Source organism: Sciurus vulgaris, assembly GCF_902686455.1.
Source record: "Sciurus vulgaris genome assembly, chromosome: 4".
Lineage (NCBI taxonomy): Eukaryota > Metazoa > Chordata > Mammalia > Rodentia > Sciuridae > Sciurus > Sciurus vulgaris.
This window is the reverse complement of record NC_136464.1, coordinates 14,778,175-14,793,546: the sequence shown is the minus strand read 5'-3', so window position 1 is coordinate 14,793,546 and position 15,372 is coordinate 14,778,175. Positions and strand designations below refer to the sequence as shown.

Genomic DNA, 15,372 nt, shown 5'->3' with positions numbered 1-15,372 from the left:
CCAGCAATCCTACTTCTTGGAATTTTATTAATGCTCAGCATTAGGAAAGTACACATATAGTGGTTATTTCAGTATTTTTTGTAAGCACGTGTATTAGTCAGTTTTCCATTGCTGTGACAAAATACCCAAGGAAAACAAGTTAAAGAGGGAAAGATTTATTTTGGCTTGTTGTTTCAGAGGTTTTAGTCTATGGTCAGCTGACTCCATTGTCTTGGGCCTATGGTGAAGCAGTACATTGTGACAAAAGGGCATGGCGGAGCAAAAATGCTCATGTCATGGTGGTCAGAAAGCAGTTTAGAGGGCAGGGGCAGGGCAGGAATGAGATACACTTCCAGGGAATGCTCCTGGTTACCTGCTTCCTTCATCTAGGCTCACTTCTATGCTTTCCACAACCTCCTAATAATGCCATCAGAGTATGAATCCATGAGTGGGTTCACTGATTAGGTCAGAGCACTCATGATCCAACCGCTTCCCCAAAACCCCACCTCTGGACATTGCTGCATTGAGGACCCAGCCTTTCACACATGAGCCTTTGGGGGTTCACATCCAGATCATACAGCACTGAACACCTAAATGACACCACATAAGAATGTATAAAGTGACACTGGGCACATCCACAAATGGAATACAGTGCACCAATAAGAAAGGAAAGGAGGAAGGAAAGGTAGGTAGGTAGGTCTTTAGGAACTACGATGAAATTATTTCCAAGAATAGATTGCTAAGTAAGAAAAGTAAGGTGCTTAAAAGTATTTTATGTTCTCCCTGATGCACAAAATAGAGAATATGTGAAATTTGAAGATACCTCTTCATTTCTAAAAAAAGATATAAAAAAGTACAGAAGAATGATAAACCAGAAATTAGCAAGACCAGTTCCCTGAAGGAAGTGGAGTGGATATGGGCCTTAAAGATGGGGAAGTGAAAGGGAATAGGGGGCAAGGAGGGGGTGACATTGCCAAGTATGCCTTTGCGTCTGACTCTCAGAAATGTGAAGTTTTACAAACCCAGAAAATAAGTAAACAAAATCAGGATGAGGGGGAACCAAACATGGAATACAAACTAAAAATTGAAACTACTTGTATTGCGATGCAGGGTTGGGAGAAAGAACAACCGAAGTAACTTCAGGAAATTATTATGTAAGAATTCTTGTAAGGTAAAAGGCAAAAACAACAGAGAACTATATCCAAACATACAAGTGCTAGTACATTTTCACACAGGGGCCTGAGTGTGATTCCAACACTACTGTAAGTCTGTGCTGGCACTGACCAAAGTAAATACACTGTGGCTTCTCCTTGTCAGGAAAAAAGATGCATATGACAAGACTAGAGTGAATCCTGGAGTGTCAGACAGGAATCAGAGGGATCAATGTGAACTCATTCACTCATAGGTTGATATTTATAGAAATACAGATGAGCCCACGGGCGTTAGTGTACATATATGTTTCTTAGCTGTCCCCTGAGGGCCTGGAAGCATGATATGTCCATAGCAATGGATCTATTTAACACCCATGTCTTAGTTTCTTTCAACTGTTATCCAATAAAAGGAAACAGGCCTTTCAGGAAAATGGTTAATCCCTGAGCTAAGAAGAGAAGATACAAGTTGAACCTGGAACATCTTACAGTTCCAGAATATAAGTAAGCATTCAAAATGAGGACATATTGAAAGGACACAGGAGTCAAACTGAAGGAGCCAGCTGATGGCCAAAGCTGTGACAACTTAAACAAAACAAATTAGTATTGGATTATAATTCAAAGAGTAAATTAAACATCCATGAATCCACACTAACAGAGATAAAGTTGACTAAGTAAAGAAGTAGGGGAGAAGGGGAAGCCCTTCCTTACCACAGAATTCTAATGAATGAGTGTACAAAAATGAGGAAATGGAAAAGTCACCATTAGACAAAAACCACAATAATACTTATTAAGGACAAGAACCATTAATGGAATATAAAATTAATGGGACAAAACATGATAAATAAACATATTTGCATAGTTTACAAATATCTTCCCAGAACTCATTTATTGATTAGAGAGGGGAAAACTGTAAACTTTCCCACGAACCTAGCAAGTGTGACCTCATCCAAAGGAACAAGGTAAGATAACCAATAGAGAAATCATAGCTCCTCTCTCATGTTACACTAAGAAGAGCAGAAATCACCGCTGTGTTACTCTTGGTAAATGCATAACACCAGTGTAATCACAAGATCAGATAATATAGATTGAGGAACAGTCTACAAACAGTGTGGCCAGAACTCTTGAATAATGCCCAAGAAAGGAAAGGCCATCAAAGATGGAGGCAGGAACACAGACTAGAGAGTAATGATTAAACGTGCAGGGGCATCCTGAATTGAATTCTGGACCAAAAATAAAACATTATGGGAAAACTGATGAAATTCAAATAAAATCTGTAATATTACTCAGTAATATTATACAGTGTTCATTTCCTGATCATTGTATTTGGGTGATATAAAATGTTTCATCGGGGGAGCTGGGTGAAGGACCCATGAGACTGGGCACTACTTTGTAACTTTTCTGTGTCTAAAATGATCTCAAAATAAAAAAGTATTTTCTCAGGCCTCTTTTGCAAGTAGGTCATGTTCCAAAGGTTAACCAAAGATTACAGGCTGTATTTATTTTCTCACTGAAATTATTTTTGTTTGGTTATTTAGTTCCAGGGTGAACCTCAGAAGCTTACTTAGCCTGGAATTTGGCATGCATGTGTTCTCTATTTATTTACTAGTCCCACTATATTCTAGAACATGAACAACTTCCTATGGCTTTGTTCCTTAGCAAAAATGTATCCCTATTTTAAGCTAAAGAAATGAAGTTTCAGACAGGTTGCTGTACTTGCCCCCAATTTTTTATTTTAAGGTTTTAGAACAAGAGAAGTGCAGAGCTGATTTTAGAGCCTGGTCTGCATGACCCCCTAGCTGCACTGGTTTTGAAGTATCTGAGGCCCCCTCATCTGACAACCTGCTTGTTCATAAATTCGAGACCCTGAAAAAGAACAGATCTCATGGGTGCCTCTGTGCTGTATCCACTTCACCCCCTTGATTTTTATACTACACAGTCACCTTTGTTTTGTTCATGAGAATGCCCTGTTCTCAAAATATTGAATTTTAAATTGTTTGTGGATTTTTTTTCTCTAATTCTGCTTTCCATCTTTAAATCATATTTTATAGATGAATCAGTGTAGAATCTCTAATGCATCATTAGGAACAAGGTTCATAAAAGCTTTAAACAAGATGAAATATATTTACTGAATCACAGTGTGCTTACAATCTGTTACCATATTTTTTGTTAAAATTTTTGGAAGTGTTTAAATAATTAAGCATGTCAAGACCATGATCTGAGACTAAGAAGCTCTTCCCTATTAAAAACATCCATAAAATATGTTGACATGGACACAGTGTACTGAGCAATTATAAGGAATGGGGCTTCTAATGCAAATGTTATTTCTATTATGACTGTCAATTTGGAGAGTATGTTTAAGTAGTCTAAGGGTCCACATAGCAAAGATACCCACACACAGAACAAAACCCAAAAACAAACAAACAAAAAATAACAGCACAACAGCACTTACCAAGCATTTTTAAGTCAGTCATTATAACAAGTGTTTTCTTATATTTTCTCATTTCATTTCTCAATAATAACCCTTTAAGGTAGGCACTGCTTATATGAGGAAAATTAAGGCTCAAAAACTAACTAGTATTTATAGACCTGATAATGGAAGGTACCAGGATATGAACCTAGTTTATTTTTTTTCCTTTCCTGTGGTTTATGCCTTTAATCCCTGTATCCTAATATTTTCCTGACCAGCAAGTATTAAATACAGCATCGAGAACTAAAACAGAAACGAAGGTGCTTACACAAAATATGGGAAGCTTACATTTAATCTGCTCTATTTTATAATGCTTTTAAAAAATTGCAGAAGAAAAGTTACATGGGATTTTAAAGTGATTCAGAGATCAAACATGATTTTCTCTTTGTCCCAGAGTGTTTCGGAGTCAAACCCAAGGCTTCAGGGCCTCTGGTGCGCGTCTGCTGCGGGGTCTTGTAATTGGTAAATTTGCATCATGTGTGTTGCCAGCAGCTTAAGAAGGCACAGATGTCAGTTTTAGGAAATCCTGGGAAATTCATTCTTGCTCAGACTAATTGGTTCAATCGATAAAATGCTAATAAGAAAATAAATCCAAATCTTTACCTTAATAACCCTGAATTCTGACCACAAAGATTAATGTAGCAGTCTTTCTGAAATCCCTGTATTTTAAAGGGTAAAAGAAAAAAAAACTTATTTTTGCCTTAAAAAAAGAAAGAAAGAAAGAAACCATTTCTGTCCTTTAAAAAACAATCAGTGTTAAATTGGTAATGGAAGAATTACCAGAAATTTTAGCTGAAAATGTTAGCTGGTTCATCAAATTTTAATTCAATAAATACATGGTCTTAAAACAAAAGAGTTCCATGTTGCCACTTCTTGGCTCTAATGTCATCTTGATAACACTTCTAGAAACATCAAGCAACTAACTGCTGAAGCATTAGCATCCATTTTGTCTCAGATCCTCAGCAGAGCTCCCCCACTGTTTGTAGTGGTAAGAGAATGGTTGGTGACAAGGACAAAGCCTCTCTACAGCAAACAGCAGCCTAGAGGGCTCCCAGGATTCCTGGGATGCTTTTCTCCCAGTGAACTGGTCCTCTTGCCTCTTGCAATCCGCGCATCATTGGCATAACAGGATCAGGCGACAGAGGCCATCCTGTTCAGCCCCCCTCCCATGCTGTGCTGCTTCCATCTCATATTTTTAACATCTCCACAGACTGAGACTATACTGGTTCTCACAGTAATAATTTCCAGATCTAATTTCCTTTTAGTGTTTGGAATGTGGCCACTTCGTGATTGATTTTCATACACACACTAGAGCTTTTACATTGAACTCGCTGCTGCCCCTCAAGACCGCCACCTTGGAAGTTGAATGTCATTCTTGCCGCGATAGCACTTAGACATGGGAGGACTCTGGAACTTAGAATTCTTTCTAGCTCCTGCCTTTCTCTTTCTTCTTCTTCCCAGCCAAACTCCTTTGCTTGCCAGACCACTCGCTTCTGACTTCAGCACCTCCTTCACTATTCAAACTCTCCAGCTGGGGTCACCAGTGACCCCCATACCTCTTACCAGGGATACTTTGATGAACTCTCTTTTTCCCTAATCTAGTCACTGCACAGAGGTTATTTATTTTACTGCCTTCCTGTTGGAACCAAGAGCAACACAGAGGCAAAGGCAAACTTTCCTTATCAAAATGTTTTCTATGTACAGCATGGTCCCTGACACCACAGACCATCAATATGTAGCTAAAGGAATGAATGAATATGTTCATATATTCCATCCCTCTAATTGTATATACATAGAAACAGAAGCCCTAATGAGGGTTTGCAGCTTGCCCAAGGTTGTACAGCTGATTAGCAGTAGAACTGCCAGGTGGTCTCAGGTACCATAACTCCCAGTTCAATTGGTTTCAGACCATATTGACATGACTCAAAAGAAGTTTGACTTCTCTTGAGTTGATTTCAAAGTCCAGGTAAATTTTCTTGAAATTGTGTAGAGGCAAATATTTATTTTTTAATTGATGCCTTTGATATCTGAGTTCATCCTAAAGCCTCTGTGATCTGCCCCAAACCACCTTTCTGCACTATATGCATGGCCTTCACTCCACAGAATGAGAACATAGAGCTGATGTCCCCAGCTCTAGGACTTTGCTTATGATGGTCCCTCTACAGGAATGCCCTTTCTCTTTTATACCCCAAATGTCAAACCTCCCCACCTCAGTTCACGTTCTTTCCAAAACAAGCATTTGACTTGTGAAGAGGGAGGGAGGAAGGAAATGAGCACTGATCAAGCTCATGTTTGCATGTATCTTTGTTCTCACCAAGTGGAAACCGGAAGATACACGGCAACTTGGTGTTCAGTAATGAGCATCACAGCCTATAATGCATTACAAAAATCTGTAAAGCTGTGTGTAACAGGACTGTCTGGTCCGGTTGGAGCCTAAAGGACTTAAGTTCCCATAAGGGGGTCACTATCAGCTGGGTAATTTGCATATAAACACTCAGTAAGATGATCTGGCTGCTCCTCTCTGTAGTTGCCTGGAACCCACGTTTTGTGGGCAGAGCTAGGTGACATTGACAGCCAGGCGTTTATAGACGTGTGCATAAACGTGAGTACATACAAGTTCATGCAGATGCTGAGGGCTCAGGTTACAGGGGACTTGGGATGTTTCTGTGGAAGGACTTATTTATCTGTTGCTACCCACTTCCACCCACCTGTCACCACAACCACGAACATCTGCCAGTTCAGTTCTCCCTGCTGATTGTGGGTATTTGTGATATTTTATTGGTTGACTTCCTGATTTTAAAATTAATGTCCCTTCATTTAAAAAAATTTGGAAGAGAAACCTGCCCTCCAACCCAGAGATAGCCCACAGTAGGCATGTTTCATTTCAGGATTTGAGAAATACTTAGATTTCTTTCTTGTTAAGTGGCATCATTTTTAATGAAATTCTGTATTCTGCTTTTTCACTGCACATTATATAATGAGTATTTCTTGGTGTCATTAAAAATTCTTCAGAAACATAATTTTAATGACTGCATAATATTGCATTTTATGGATGTATCATAAACATCTTCATCATTCTCCTCTTCTTGGATATTTATGTTGTTCCCAGGCCTTTTTTATATTGTAAATAATACTGTGATAAAGATCCACATAGAAAACTTCTGTCCACATCTCTGATTATTTCCTTAGGATACATTACTAGCTCTAAAACTGGTAGAAAAACCATATTTATTAAAAATACATATTACTAAATTGCTTTTTAGGACAACTTTACCAGTTTATTCAGTGAACTGAAGCATTCTAAATGTCCCCCTCTAATCAATTATGGCCACATCCCTACCTAATGAGAATGCCCCTGGGACATGGGAGACAGCTGGGTTCTGCAATCAAGGGGCTGATCATAGTGAACTGTTCACAGGCCTCCGTATTCAACAGACCAGAAGCCTGGCAGAGGCTTTGCAGAGGAGGACACCACAGAAGCCATCTGAAATTAAGATAAGGCCACCCTTTAGCATGCGAAAGACCTGGCAGCAAAGTTATCCTATATTTACCTACTGATTTTATGGCATGTGGTTTATTTATTATTTGATGCACACCTGCATCCTAATAGCACTGGTTCTCTGAGACCTGACCTCCTGGTGGACTGTTCCTATGAGCTCCCCAGCCTGCATAACTGAGTAACCAGATTCCAAAACAGAGATTATTACCTTCATGTTCAGTGTGACCTAACCAATCCATCTTGACTTGATTACTGATAATATCATGGATATCTTTATACATCAGTCAAGCTTTTATGAAAGGCAGTAAAATATTAAAATGGTTCAGAGCAAAGACTCTGGAGCCAGACTGTCTGAAGTTAAATTCTACCATTTAATAACTGTGTGATCTTAGGCAGGTTACTTGATCTATCTGTGCTTTCATTTTATAATCTATAAATTTAGGATAATAATAGTCCTTTCCTTTAGAGTTATCATGAAGAGTGAATGAGTTAATACTTGTGAAGTACTAGGAATGATATTGGGTTTGTAGTAAATGCTATGGAAGGACCTCCTATTATTATTTTAAATTAATAAAAAATAACTTCAACAAAGGAACTAACATCAAATAACAAAATTATTTTGAAGAATTGCTTGAGCTTTGGAGATAAAAGGAAAATTTTTCTTCAACCAGATTTCCAGGAATATTTTATTTCTATCCTGGAAAAGTTTTTGTAATAATAACTTTATTTAGTATTTTTTAATCTCTCAGAAATACTTGAAAGCAGTATGTTATACTAGAGGTAATGACCATTTCCATTAGCATCCCAGCTGAAACTTTCCACACAAGACATAGGCCTAAAAAAGTCTATCTCTGTATTCTGTCTAAGGTAAGCAGTGTCCTAAATTAACATTTTTGAATGATACAACTTTCCCATGATCTCACAACCCAGATAAGACAATGGAAGCGACAACACAAGGCAAGCTTTCTTTCAGAACTTCTTATGAGCTATACCTTTCTCTTGGATTCACCTGGACAAATCTTACTAATGGTTGAGGTTATCAGAGTGTATCTGGAATTCAACAGTACCAGCCCTGAGAGGCTTGTCAGATTCTTCATATATACATGAATTCTGACAATGAGCCATTCGAAATCTAATTCCACTGAATGATCCTAAGGAATAAGTATACTGAGTGAATAGCATCCAAGTAAAGGAGCTGTTCAAAGAAGCATCAGGAACTGCTTGTCCTGCGGAAATTGGGCCATGGAATTGAGAATCCATCAACTTTGGTCTATCATGGACAATTGAAAGTCACAATCTTCCAAAGGGCTTTAATTGAATATGTAGAAATCTCCATGAAAATTAACTGAGTTGACTAAATCAGAATAAACACAGCTAAACTAAACAGTATTAATCTTCAGAAGAAGAACCCTAATTAAAAAGATATATTGCGCTTCCTGGACGTTGCCATTCTGGTTGTTTTCAATATTATGCCACTGGGAAAATACAACTGTTTCTAATAAAATAATTTAAACTCCCATGCTGGGGCTTAAGTGTGGATTCTCCCGATTTCCCCTTGCAACTTGTTTTGGGGATAAAGCAGTGCAAATTCTTCAGACACCAATCAGATTTATCATCCTGTGCCTTTTGATGACATCCATCTGTTTATCTAAGAAGCCATTAAAGACTTATTGAGTTACAGAGCTAGGGAGAAAATTGGGTTATCATCTATGGTTAAATCCAATTCTTGCATCTGCCATCTTTTCAGCTTATGTGGTATATTCTGAAATTACCCTGAGTTGCAGACCTGCAGTACAAGAATACATTTGCTTCATAGTCTTTTTATGACATTTCTAGAGAATTTCTAATGCATGAGCAATTTGTGGTTCGGGAAAATGTTGACAGAGAGATGTCAGTGCTTTTCTTGTTAAAAGTTCAAAAGCCTATTCGGGACTGTGCCAGCTTAAGAGTCTTTTTCGAGAGTGGGTTCTGTTCAATTCCAAGTTTTGTATTTTGACAAGCTTATTCAATGAGAAATTTGACTCTAGGTCACAAAGGTAGAATTGTGTTAATCTGAAGATAAAGATAAATTAATATCAAGTCAAAATTCAAATGGACCAAAAAAAGAAGAAGAAGAAGAAAAAAAGTGAGAGCTCATCACAAATGGTGTTAAATAAATACCAGCGGGTAAACTGATAAGACACAAAGGGTCCAATCTCGCTAGGGAATGACTAGGTAGGAGTTCAGTGCTTATCTCACAAGTCAAGCAGCTTAAGCAATGCTAAAAGTCATGTTTTCTGAGCTGGCTGAAGAGGCAGTGGACTGTGTGGAGAGAACTAATTGAAATAAAGTGAATATTTGCAGATTCCTGGAGTTGTTGTTATATCCTGACTGCAGGAGCCCCAGAGAAAGAGCAACTGCAAATCAGGCAGCTGCTTCGGTTTGCCAGTTTTCCCAGCATTTGTCAGAGAAATAATGAAGAACCCACAAGTAAAACATTTCCTTGCCTTGTTTATGTAAATCAGGCCAGAATTCTGGGAAGCTTAGATTTTCTGGAAATATTCAAGCTTTGCAACCGAGCATCTCTTCCTTAAATTCTAGCTATACACACTATTTATTGGCCATTTAAGAAGATCCTTCCGATCATGTTTCACAGTGTCCTTTCATTGTTTACTGCCTCATAAGATAAGTGCCCTGAAATGGGAGGGACAAGCCAGGCGACAGATGAGCATAAGCAATTGAGACCTGCATGCTGGAAGTGGCTGGCTTCAGAACCACACTCTCTCATCTGCTTGCCTGTGACCCTCATAGAGCTGCTGTCTGTGCTGTCAGCAGAGATGCTGTTTTAGTAAGTCACCATGATGCCACAATGACAGAAAGCTATTTCCAAGGCAGGGACAACCAGAAACCAGGACCAGACCCCAACATAGCAGGCATGGGACAGAAGAGTCTTCTGGAGAACTTCATGGCCTGCTAAATTCACCCAAAAGGTGAATTCAAGTAGGACTGAAAAGTACCCAAGCTCTCCTTTAGCATGAGAGGTTGGACTTTTTATGGTTTTAAGATCTGTGGCCTTTAGTCAATCCTAACTTGCTCGGGGATGAAATTCTATGATTAACAATTAATTTATTTGGCTCAGGCTTTGTTAACCTTTTACCATACAGGCGTATATTGTTCATTAGGCCCTTGCCTTTGGGTAGCTTCTGGTCAGGAAAGGGAGGAGTGAGGCTCCTCTGGACAAGAGGAAAAGACGTTGTATTGCTCCAAAGCTTTGGCCTGTGATTCATTCTATTGATTTTCTATTAGTTAAGCATTTTGATTTTTAATCAAAATGTCAGAGGAAAATATATTGGCAACTTTTCAGTCATTTATTCAAAGGCCAATTGCCAAATACCCATAGAATATTTCCCAATGTTTTATTTAATGATTTTATTAATTTTGGTGTGCAGGTAAGAGAAATGATACTGTGAATTCTCTAAGGAGGTCTTTCAGTAATTCCATTCATCAGTTAGGGATGTTGGCCCAGATGCAAATAGCTGCTGGGATAGCCAGTGTCAAGATTCTGAAGACACTGGGAAATGCTAGAGGTGATTCTCTGGGAGAATCAAAGTAAGACAACTTAATGGTGCCTGGGGACACTCCTCCCTTCTTCTCTCCCATCCCCAGATCTGCACGGCTTTCTGTGCCACTCAACTTGAGACAGATGTAGCTGCTGCCTTTCTGACAGCCAGCTAGAAAGGATCCATTGCCTTTTCCTTAGGTATCAGTGACACCCTCCCAGGCATCTTGACTCTGCCCTGTGGCTTCCTTAGAAAGCAGAATCTAAGGCCAGAGGAGCCTGGTGTTTGTGGAGCTGAGTCCTTCCAGTGTGACTCTTACTTCTTGAACCCCTGCCTCTCCACGGCATTTTCCATTCTGACACTGACCAGGACTAACTGAAGGTGATAATCTCGCCTACTAGTAATCACATTGCCATGTGGTACTGACTTGGTTTCAGGTATCTCATGAGTCCACTTCTCATGTTTTAGGCACCATTGGAGAAAGCAATTAATGTTAATTATATGCAGACTTTAAGAATACAAAAGAAAATTCAGATAATAACTTTTCTGAAAGAAAGTACAATCTCCTTGGGGAGGCAATAAATGAATAAAACTTCTATTTCTACAAAAGATAAAAATGTAGGTAAGATAAAAAGAATACTTACTAAAAGTTATGTGGAGTCAGCAGAACTTGAGATTTTCTGGTGCTGGCTAGGACTTGGGCAGGCAGCATAAAAAGAGAAGGGCAATCTAAATAGAGAGCAAGAAAGGCTCAGGAATCAGAGCTCTTTGGAAGTGGGATGTCACTAAGGTAGATAGAAGATGGTAGGAATGTCCTCACTCCCAAGATGAGTTTGATTTGATCTAATGGTAGTTGGGAAACCATTATGGGTTTCTGAGCTTAGAAGACATGGGTTTTAAGAAAATTACTTTTGCTTCACTATGTAAGCTCAGTTGTAAAATAATAAGCCCTGAAGATAAAGATCGGTTAGTAATCCAAGCAGATAAGTGTTCTGATAGTTATAGAAAAGGAGAGGATCTGATGAATTTGAAAGTTTTTGCAAAAAGGGAATTGATAGGAGTTAGTGAGAAAGTTGAATTAAATTGACTAATAAATCATTTATTCCTTTGTGCATCTCATATCATATATCTTTACCAGTGTACTCATTAAAGAGATCTTTATGTTAATAGCAAAAGTTCTTTATAGAAGTTAACTTGAGAATTCTTCCAGTTAAATAAGGTTAGTGAGCTGTTGGAATTGCCATAAAGGATCTTAGCAGACAAGGCAACACTGACATCTGTGATCACTAAAAATTAGGTAATCTATATAAATAAAGTGTTCAGACAAGTAAAACTCATTGTTACTACCTGACTTGGGAAAGCAGATCAGGTAGCACACTGGTGTTAAGTTATACTGAGGGTCAAATGGAGGAACAAGTTTAGGGCCAATTTTTCTAAGAACAGGCAGGAAAGGAACTCCAACAGAGTTCTCCCAAACCAAGCTATCAGTCCCTGAGAGAAAATGGTACGGGCTATGAGAGTAAAGATCCAAAGCTCTACAGTTCATTTATTCATAAAGCACTAATATTGCTAATATATATTGAGCACCTATTTTGGTGCTGGGGGTTTTGGGTAGATCATTTGTTTCATTTATCAATATTAAGCACTAACCAGATATTAGCTGAGCAGTGAACAAAATAGGCGTTGCCTCTCCCTTTGTGGCCTCAAGAGAGAATAATCACACAAATACTTACCAAAATATAACTTGTGAACTTTGCAGTAAAGGATATGACATAATGGAGTGAGGGAGTGTTCTAGAAGGGCTGCCTATTGAAATTGACAGAGAAGCCTCCCTGAGTAAATGACATTCCAGAGGAAAACATGAAGTAGGACCAGAAGTTATCCAGACAAAGACTGTTAGGAAGAGATTTGGGCAGAAGTGAGGCCAGGGTTTGCAGAGGATGGAGGAGTGCTGTGGGCATTCCAGAGATGTGATGGACATCAGGAGACTCACATTCATTGACAGCTGAATCCTTGAGTCTAGGGCCTGGAACGAGCCAACCATTGAACACTAGGGGTTTGGATAGAGCCAGATTCAGTGATAGGGACAGTGAAAGGCAAAGTAGGAAATCAAACACTGGGAATCTTGGAGTAGAAACTGGGAATTTGGCTAAAGTTTTGGGACAAGGTAAAACTGGAGCAGGAGCAAGTATTAATTGTCCTCTCTTTTAATGGATTTTTATTGGTGCATTTTAATTATGCACAATAGTGAGTTTCATCGTGGTGTATTGGTACATGTGAACATTCGATCAATTTCAGTCTCCAGTAACACCCCTTACTCTCCTGGCCTTCCTTCCCCTGCCCCCTGCCTTACCCTATGTTCTGCCTTCTACTTTCATGACTAAATTTTCCTCTTATCATCTGCCCCAAACCTACAAGCATGAGCTGAATGGGAAAGGTAGTGCCTGATGGCCAGGTCGTCAGAGCTTCAGATTTTCAACTTGATAACTGTGGACCGCTTCCAGCGATTTATCCTGAGAAGATGCTTACCCTTTCTTTGCCTTAATTTTTCAACCTGTAAAATGGGGATAATACAGCTATTTCTTGGTATCAGAGGAGATGTCTATAATGTACTTCATTTGGTGCCTGACAGGCAACATGTGCTTTTCCCTCACACGCCACCAATTTTCTTACTCTTCCATTTGGCTCTTATATATCTGGGCAATAACCTGAAGATTTTACTATATACCTAGTAAAATGTATGAGCTTAATAATCAGCATTTTCTTTGCTCTTCAGGAACTCTTCTATGTCTTTTCTACCTATTGCTCAATTGGTAATTATGTTTCATATTTTTGAGGCGCTCTGAAGCAAAATCTCCAGGTTGGGGGAGGGTGAAGGGATTGGTATGTAAATGTACTCACTCAGACATAGAATTCAGGGTGTGCTTAATTAACATTTGATGGATGAATGATTACTGTATAATGATAGAGATTTGACAGTGATAAGCATCGTTAATTAATTGCTAAGATAGTGTACATTAGAAAATAATTTTAAAGCATTTTTTGGTAATTTGTGTTTTTAAGTGGTTAGTAAACTGAATTCTAACCTTTTGCTCTCTGAATATTCTCTAAGCTATAAGTCTACCATGTTTTAATTAGAAAACTGTTCTGACAGTTCCGGGAAAGGAAACATTTTTAAAGTTTAAAACATTTCTAGCATTTCAGCTAAACAATTTATCTAGAATGATTTTCCCTTTAAAAGGAATAGTAGACAATTAGAGGCATAGTACAGTAAATTTTCTGCCTTATGGATCTAAGCCAAGAGCCATACAACTTTTGTGCTTCATAAGCAATTGCAAACTACAATGAGTAAATGGTATATTGTAATAGACTCTGCTTTGAGCTGCCATTACCATAGAAGACATTTCCGGCTTTCTTAGAAGCATGAGAACAAAATTGAGAAGGAAGCTCTATCTGATTGAAGGTAGGATGCTCCTTGCATTGTGCCTCACTTTAGGTAAAATGGCAGTCATTTTATTTGGTATAAATTTGAATGGAGATATCACTTCTTTTTAGAGTATAGCCTGCAAAAAAAAAAAAAAAAAAAAAATCTGTAGCTGATTCATATGACTAGAAATGAACCTGTCTGCATAACCTTAGACATCTTTGCGTCTGATCAGATCCTGAGTCTGTTCCAGAAATAACAGTGGAAGGCTAGATTTTCTCAGACCAACAATGCCTATGAGAGATATTGAAACCTCCTGAATATAGAAATGTGGGTAGACCTCATCCAGATCATGCTTATGGATACCTATGTATATATGTATGTATATGTGTATATATATGTATGTATATATTTGTATAAACTGTTGGCTCAGAAATAGGTTAGTGGCAAGAAGCAGACACTGGTATTCAGTTACTTCCCCTTGATACTATCTGAGATTATTTTACTTGGATCTCAGAAACAAAAGCATTAATTGACAATATTACAATTCTGTAAATATAAATAGTAACCCTAATTTGCACAATTAACTTGAAATATTTTAGTCAACTACATGTCTATCTAAACACCATGTTGTTTTAACCTCTTTCTAGGGACTCAGCAGTATTTTCCCTTTGACAGGTGAATTTCATGTATATTTTATTCATTTATTCGAAAATGTTTACTGCACACAAGCATATCCCTAAGCACTGTGGGAGGAGTGCACACCTAAACTAAAATGGGCTACCAGGCATCCTCACTAAATGGCCACCTGTAGGGAGACAGACAGGAATCACATGGTGCCCCAGTGGCCTCCCTCCTCAGAGGATCTGGCAGATGGAAGCGGAGCGGCTGTGATGGATGGAAGGCCACAGGTCCGGAAGACCTGCCTCCTCCTCACTGTGCTCTCTGCACAGCTCTGTCAGGATCGGCAGATCTATTTGGGAAGCCCCTTCACATGTTGTCCTGGCTTGCAGAGAAAATGGAAGAACCTTTGCTGCACCAGATGCCATTCTGGCTAATCTACTTCAGATCTTTCTGGTCAGCCTCACCACACTGGCCACACACCCAAAATCCAGAACTTAGTTGTCATCAACTGAAAGCCACACATTTGTTCATTATGTATTTACCAGAGTGGCTTAGGCAGGAAAGAATGCCAGCAGGAAGACTATTCTCTTAGGAAATAGGTAACTAGGTAACTGTAAGACAGTGTAAAAATGAAATAGATACAGATAAGAAATCTGAATATACCTGCCCCTCCCCACACACACACATCA

General features: G+C 38.7%; 1 protein-coding gene across 1 annotated transcript in view; it reads left to right on the top strand.

The window, feature by feature from the left end:
- Nucleotides 1-15,372, top strand: part of ATRNL1 (attractin like 1) — a 746,355-nt gene that overhangs the window by 666,989 nt on the left and 63,994 nt on the right.